The sequence below is a fragment of the Zootermopsis nevadensis genome, unplaced genomic scaffold (genome assembly GCF_977971745.1).
Source record: "Zootermopsis nevadensis isolate Lab colony 2312 unplaced genomic scaffold, Znev_1.0 Znev_ptg000037l, whole genome shotgun sequence".
NCBI lineage: Eukaryota > Metazoa > Arthropoda > Insecta > Blattodea > Termopsidae > Zootermopsis > Zootermopsis nevadensis.
In genome coordinates this window covers 8388365-8396937 of record NW_028259169.1, presented here as the reverse complement: position 1 = coordinate 8396937, position 8573 = coordinate 8388365, and the positions used below count along the sequence as shown (strand labels likewise).

The window sequence follows — 8573 nt, the reverse complement described above, 5'->3', positions numbered from 1 at the left end:
AGATACCATTGAAGATGGCTGTCTTCTGACTCACCACCGTCAAAACCTCAAATTCTACATACATTGGTTTAGAGCTACACACTGTCTTTGTCTGAAGATTGAATCAGTATGTTTCTATGAAATGATGGTATCTATCTACACGTCGGCATGGTGTTACAACCTGGAAGGCCAAAACTGTCATCTTCACTGCCATGAGAAATTAAAATCTCACACAATATAACATTTTAATTTTAATTAACTTTTACAAATAAAACATCAATGTCTTTTTTGTTGTATATGTCAGGCATCCCAAATTTCCTATCTAAATTGCCAACATCACTCAAGTACTTACGGAATCTGGGCTTGGCAATAACTGATTTTTATGGTTCACTAAGTTCTCCCAAGCCACCTTTGTTTACTGCAATCACTCGAAATTCGTACTCTTCGCCTTCAGTGATATTTGGTGAGGTTCCTTTCGTTTTGTTTCCAGGAACCTCAGCTGCCTCCTCCCATGGACTGTTTGCAAGAATATAAGGTTTTATAATTATTATTTTGTTTAGGTTTTTATTATCTATTGGCAAAGTACATGCATATGCTAGGACAGCAAGTAAAACAGGTCACAACTGCTTCCATACACGTCTATGCCATGAAGTAATCACCGCAGATTTAAGGTATTTTACCAGCACTCACATGTAGAAAAATAGTGGTACAGAGATGTGGATCACAATCCCCAGAAAGTTAGAGACTGTGCTTAATCATAACATTTGGTGTCCATTAGAACATCTCTAACACTGAGCATAACCTAACAAGTTACATAAAAGCCACTGTCAGAATAGTCTTAACTGTATTAACATAAAATTCCGTTTTAGGTATTACCAACTCAAATACACAATTGTTACTGTCATTGTTATGAAAATAAAAGATTGTCTCCATGCAACTGTACCCACTAAGAAGACCAATGTTGAACCCCCAGATGATACACGAGTGAACATGTATCAGCCGTGGAATGATGGTGAAACAGGAAACTTAAGAACTCTGAGAAAAACCTGTCCCTGCGCCAATTTGTCAAGAATATACCCACATGGACTGCCCTTGGCATGATTCCAGGCCTCCATGATGAGAATGAATAACAAATTCCCTATATAATAGAATTCAGAGTGCCCAAGTACTTGCACTTTACTATTTAATTAATATAAATATTTCATAATCCTATTTTCTAACCCTCTTTATTATTACAAAGACATTATTGTCATTTTATATAAGAATATGTAAATTTATGAGGACTGTCATGACCATGATTTTTTTTACTACTGAACCTATTAACAGCACAAAATTGTACATGAGGTGGGGTCTGGCATAGTAAATAAAAGTTGTTCTATCTGGTACATGCTAGGTATGTGTTTACTAGGAACACCACCAATCAGAGTGAAGGTATAATTCTGACATATATTAAACCACAGGATTGAAGACAAAGTCATTACTGAGCAAATATATTAAATTTTATCACTTGTGCATTCCATCACACCTCTTAAACATAAAGTTCCAGAGTTAAGTCCGCCCAGAAGTCCTATACCAGAATGGGTTTAAATTCCCTATTCTGGTATGTCAAAGGTTAACCAATGGTCATGCAAAAACAAATAATTTTCATATTATAATAATAATAATCTAAAACACGTGCTATATACAGTCATTACCCAAAACTAGTCTCTCTTCTCAATAATGTACCAGTTATAGGAGATCCTCCAACTTTCTTGGGTGGAGTCCATTCCAAATCCACATGATCCTTGTCCCAGTCTGGAAGAAGAATTATAAGAAGAAGCATTGTTATGTGAATGATATTTGGCAACGTAATTTCTTACAGAATGTTACCAGTATCATTCTGAATTAGTTACACAACATTATACAGTAAATTCTTGTTTCTCTTAGTAGCGGATGAACATTATTGCATATTGCCTGTGGGAAAACAAAGAGTGGTCTACATCAGTACTTATGCAGTTCTTTCAGAAGTGATCTTTAACATCATTATCATAACTTATGAAACCTTTAAGAATTAAGTCTACTGTATTCTGTTATTCTTGCACTACACTTGTTTTGGTTTTCTTAATGAAGTTCCATTTCTGTGATTACAAGTTTAGTTACATTGCCTCTTGAAACATAAATTAGTGGTTTGTCTATACTACACAATTGATTTACTTCAGTTTAGACTTAATCCTCAAAAGCATACTAAGAATACTCAGAATACTAAGTGACGTTTCGGAGGGCGAAGAAACGGAAATTCTATGACCCGGACAAGACCACTATGACCCTTAATTACATTACACCATTCCAAACAGCTGTAATTCTATTATATTCCTGTCCGAAGTCTCTAACATAATTTTCAATCACAACAATCCTGAACAGGTTCAAAACTGAACTCCTGAAACAGTAATCAAGAGATATGCTAGTCTGGCTTGGATTGATGCTTAATGTAATCAAACTGGAATGCATCGAAACAGAAATACAGATGACAAAAGCAGATGCCACCCAGCAGAGCTTCGGGGATTAACTATCTAGTGCATAACTGTCCTCCGATGGACGCTAGGCATTCACACCCAGATAACCTCACATATTCCCTGTTCACGAGTAGCTACATGCGGGCTCACAGTCTGTGACACAAAACTAATCTCGCTGCATCAAAGTACCGAAATCCACACCCCGTCAACGAGCAGATGTCACACTTAACAGAAGTTCACGCAAAATTAACATACCTTTCACATCCTAACAAATTCCCGACTTACGAACGAAATTAGTTTCATCACGTGGCTTCCAAAACACAACACACGAAGAATAGGCCATTTTCTTTTTAGACAGGCACGCCAACCTGACAAACTGGAAAGAAACCCACGTATTGTGCACGATACGGGAGTATATAAAATTCACAAGAAATCGTAAATACATCCAGACAATTGCTTGCCACATCTGTCAATAACGAATTGCATCGTGAAACAGTTGCCAATCGATTTCATAACCACATATCTCGGAAAATGTAACCTATCCATTTGCGTAAAATTAGCCAAGGCTCTGAGATGTACATGTAATTATAAGGATTTCATTATGAAGTCAAAATTCTGTGGGTATGATTTAGTATCATATACTGAAATTATTAAGAGAAGACCTCTAAGGGACTTTCATGTACATGGCATGCTGTTTAGTCATGAGCTCGTAAACAGGATATTCCACTGTCCACCACTCGCACGGGAGAGAAGCCGTTAGAATGTAATGAGTGTGGTCACAAGTTTGCTAAAAGTTCAAAATTACATATGTGATGACATGTACACATTCCTTCAGAACAAGTATAAAAGTGGATAGAAAAGTTTTTTCTGTACAAAATAAAGTTATAAAAATTAAAACTAAAGGTTTATATTGTTGGGAAGGCTCCCATCTTACACGAAAACACATTTACAAATTAGTGATGAATCAATGCTTCTTTTGTGTTATCCCAATGCCACTGAAAGTAGATATGTGACTGGCAGGTAATGCATGAGGAACAGCCTATTATATCATCTTTAAGTCAAGCATTTAAAGGATCCTCATTGCAGTTCTGTATGTCAGTAAGAACATGCTGCATTAGGCTAAGGCTAGCTTTGGTTAGCTGGTTCCAGTTTGTTATCTTATTATCTTTATGCCAATGAAATATGTGGTACCATTTAGGGCTAAAGTTGCTACCTTAGAGGCTTTTCAAAATAACACATTTTTGCTTGCAAAACTTATGTGGTTAGTACATTTTATATACTCAAAGATATACAACCAAAACCTTTTACGTGTTTATTTTGTTACTAGATTAATTGCAATAAAAATGTGTATATACAGTATTTTGTATACAGACACATGTCCAGTAAGGTCTTATAAATTAATTGATATTAGGAGAATCAAGATTTTGGAAAGGAGTACACTTTACAATATACTGACTTTCTAAACTTCATTGATAATATGTTACAAGACACACCTGAAGATGTAGAATGCAAATTAACAAAACTGAATTCTACAACTTATGAGCTGGGTATCCTAACAATTTAGGTAACAAGAAGATATTTCAAGGAGTTGCTGATATCCTGGATGATGATATAAAAATAACAGAATTCCTTCAACTTTTGTCACACAATACTCCACACTATTCAAAAAATATATCGGAATGTTGTACAACACTGGTTTTAATAGCTGCTGCAAAGTCACAAAGTGCAATCCATGGTGGACATCTTGAACCCCATGCTATTTTCTTTCTGAAGGCTATAGCCTTCTGACAGGACTTCTCTGTACATGTGCGTACATACCACAACGCTGCATAGCTCATTATGTATTTTTATCTGATTATATAAACACACAGAAAATAAGGTATTTTCCAAACACTGACTTGCCACATTGTAGCAAAAATCTCACGGGTAATATTTACAACATAAACAAAGTCCTTGAAGTTTAAATTATTCACTCCATCACTTCTCCACTACTTGGTATTTCTCCAGTATGCACACGAGAAAGATGACTTTTAAGATTGACAAGTTCTGTGAAGCTTCATTCGCATACAACACAACCATATGGTTTCTCCCCGTGTGGATACCATAAAGCCTTCTCAGTTTTTCTCGCACTGGAAACTACTTATTGCACACATCACAATTATACGGTTTCTTCCCCTGTGTGTATGCGTTTGTGCGCGTTGAGATGTCCGCCCTGAGAAAAACTTTTATTATATACTTCACAAGTGTAAGGCTTCATACCTGTATGGATAAAACTGTGTATCACAAGATTTTCTTTCTGTGAGAAATGTTTATTGCATACTTCACATTTGTAAATCTTCACTTCAGTATGAATGCGATAATGTTTCTTCAAATCATCATTCCTTGAAAAGTTCTTGTTGCAAACATCGCCTTATCACATTTGTACTGTTTCATTTCCATGTGTGTTGTACGATGCACTGCGTGAGAACTTTGAATTACACATTCAAAAGGCTTCTCTCCAGTGTGTATATGGTAATGATTTTTGAGAGGTTTGTACCACTGGTGTTACCGATCAGGCATACGCGTTTAGTGAGCTTTGGCTGTGACGTAACAACATGGCGGATACGTTTCGTCAGAAAGAGTAGAGTAGAGTTTATTTACATTCCATAGATCCTTCTTAGGACTCAACCAAAGGATGTAGAACATGTCATTTCATACAATATACATACACTTCAGAACTTTCAACACAAGTACAAGAACGTATTTCACATATCAATGTACATAAATTTCAGATTCTGCAATACAAGTATGAAAAATAATTTTACAAATTAATATACATAAACCTCAGAATTTTATATATAAATACAAAACTTGCTTTACATATACGTAGATTATGGATATAAAGCTTAAACATTTTCAGCAGAGATGAAATCATCTACAGAATAGAAGGAGTGAGTAAAGAGGTAATCTTTCAATGCAGGCTTGAATACCTTTATATCATAATTTAGACTTTTAACTGTTGGTGGAAGATTATTAAACAATACCTGTATAGTACACCCCTTTCTGATATTTAGTAAAGTTAGCATTTGGCACATATAGATCATGTTTACGTCTTGTATTTAAATTATGTACATCTGTATTTTTTTTTTAAATTTATCCAAATTTTTCTTTGTTCTTTTATAATAAGTAATTCCTAATCTTAATTTCCTTTGTTGTCACCATTTACAAGTTCTGTAAGAGTGGTTCCAGTCTTCTTGATTCTGCAATTCTCTTGCTCTTTATCATGTCATTATACTTATAACATCATTCACATGCTGGAAGCCTAGTTTACACTTCTAATTTTCAATATTTGTATACCACCATTGGCATTTATTAAAGCAAGAGAAGGTGCTTCAATGTATATAGCCTCTGTGTGTGGGAGGCTATGATGCAGGACCTCCTTACCTGTTGATGAGCCACTTAAATTTGTACATATTAGTGTTTCACTTCTGGGTTCTAATACTAGGAAGTTTGTTACAAGAAATTAAAAGCTTCTTGTAGCAAGGATAATGGAAAGTTTATTGTAGTTTTTAGTAATTACATATACAGAGAATATTAACTAAGTTTTGAAACTTCCTGCACCTACATTTGAGATGCAATTATGGCCAAGCCAGGTTTATAAAATATAATTTTTATAAGAGAGTGTGAAGGTATGGGCTCAATTTATGTGGCTCAGTATACAGTCAAATGAACATGGTAATGAGCCTCTGGGTCCTAAAAAAAGGCAGATAATTACCTGTCACCAGCTGACTGACTATCAACTTCTCAAGGAGTCTGATTCATAGATTCAATGTGTATAGTTATTCTGTCAGATTCTATCTATTTCAAATCACAATATATCAGAAGTTGGTTCTACTTGGTGCTGGGTGTTCTGGTTGAGCTAGTTTAAGCCTTAAATGATTAAGTAGGGTTTTGTCCTCCCCTACTGTCACCTGAAGACAGAAATACAATGAACTTCTAAAGCATGTGGTTTTAAACAGAAATAAAACAGACAATGGACAAAGACCAACATAATAATTTTACACATTGTGTCACATCATCAGAAGCACATGAACTTCATCCATGGTTTTAGTTAAGAATGATTTGCTTAAGTGATGAATCTCAAATGAATATTATTTTGTGCAATAATGTTGTTACATACATAAGGATTACCTGACACAGAACAGAAAACTTATAAATTTAAGCTGGGTGCAGAGTTAACCCTTTCTTGTTCTACCATTTTGGGATCCAAATTCACTGTGATAGCTTTAACAGACACCATACCACATTCTGAGTCCTTTAATTCTGAGGACATTTAGTTCAGTATTTTGAAAGTATGTGGACTCCATCTTGTAATCTCTTGGGTCAGACTGTTTTGTTTAAAACTATCATCATATAAAAAACCTGTAAGACATAATAACATTCAGAGACATTATCAACATACCCATTAGGTTTCTTTAAATAAATGGAAGACAAACACCTGTGTCAGCCATATCTTGTTTACTGAATGGAAGTGGAACATTGCCATGACATTATACTTATTTTTTTAAATTGAAGGAGAGCAAGGATAACTCCCAAAAGTATAAAATAACTGAATTCATTATCTGCATAATATGATATTAAAATTTTTCCAACAAAACTTATATGAAGATAATTAGGTGGCACTTACATAAATGCCCACACACATGACATAAATGGACACAAGTGAGTATTATATTTTTGCTGGGGAAATACATTATTTTTTTAGTAAATGGAACATTAATTTGTACATTTTTATTAGCGCAATGTGACAGTGGCAATATATCTGGAATCATTAAACTGGGATTTGTTATGGAACTCATCTCGACACTGATGTAAAAACAAGAATGTGATGATGCAAGCTTACAGTGTCAATGGTGTTCTGTACCTGAAATAAAATGTTGTTATGCTTCAATAAGATATCCAGTGTACAAAATATATGTACACATTCTTATGATTTATGGCTTCAGGATGAAATACTTTTTGGTTTTTATTATATGGCTTGTCTGATCATATACAGAATTTTTTTTTGTCCAAATACCAGTATGTACTGGTATGGTCACATATTTTGCATCTTGTATTACATGCATATTCATGCCAGAGGTATCGCTTCCCTTCTGCCCACTGAGTGACGAGTCTCCCTTCCTGGCAGGAGATGTTGAATAGAGCTGTCCAGATTGACCATGAGTGCCTCCTTCCTGATCATTATTGCGCTGGTTCTCTAGTTCAGCCAGGGACTTTGCCCCATATCCTGGATCACCTTGTTTATATCCAGAATAGTGCCTGTGTCATATAATAAATACATGTCCATGTTAGCTCAGTAAAAAAGAGGAAATCTTTAGAGAAAATTATTCAGGAGTTAATTTCAATGAGGAATTTGTCAATTAAGCCATTTCAAAAAGACATTTGTACAAAATTCACTGATTTTGATACAAATAAATCAGTTGGCACCAGACATACACTACTTATTAAAAACTACAAAGTGTGCACACCTAATGCATGGTCCTAATTTATCACTTACAGAAATAACATTTAATAACAATATTCACAGGTCTTTCACCAAAGTCATATCATGTAACAATCCAGTACTTCACACTTCATAGAAACTTCAAAATCCCTATGTGTAATTCTTTACAGAAAAGGAATTGTGTCAATTTAATCCTTGCAGCAAAAGTGTAAGCTATGATAATTGAGGTCACATGCATCAAGAACTCAATAAAAGCAATCTTCTCACAAATGGTCGGTAATGTAGCATTTGTACACTCCATTGGTAGGTACAGTAATAGCAAAGAAAACATTGCTGAACACTAGGAAATACCAGATTTTTTTACAATATTCTTTCATAACCGAGGGTGTAATGCACAAAAATTCTGGTGGGATGAGCAACAAAAATGACAGTAAACCTTGTGTGCATTTACCCATTCAAATCTCACCAACTTTAACTTAAAAAAAGCATAAATAATATAGACAGAATTCCGAAGTGTCTACATTGATCCACTCATTCAGGTTCAAACATTTTATATGTGCTTCAGACAATGCATGAGAATAAATTAGTGGAAAAGAACTGTGTATATCCTTATAAAGTTC

The 8573-nt window shown here is 34.8% G+C and overlaps 1 pseudogene across 1 annotated transcript in view; it reads right to left on the bottom strand.

The window, feature by feature from the left end:
• Positions 1-8573, bottom strand: part of LOC147871880 (cell adhesion molecule Dscam1-like) — a 63036-nt pseudogene that overhangs the window by 27010 nt on the left and 27453 nt on the right. The window contains exons 27-29 of the transcript XR_015538205.1: positions 2727-7769; positions 1674-1773; positions 332-495 (exon numbers count right to left, since the gene is read on the bottom strand). The product of XR_015538205.1 is annotated as a cell adhesion molecule Dscam1-like (transcript). The remainder of the gene's footprint in view (positions 1-331; positions 496-1673; positions 1774-2726; positions 7770-8573) is intronic.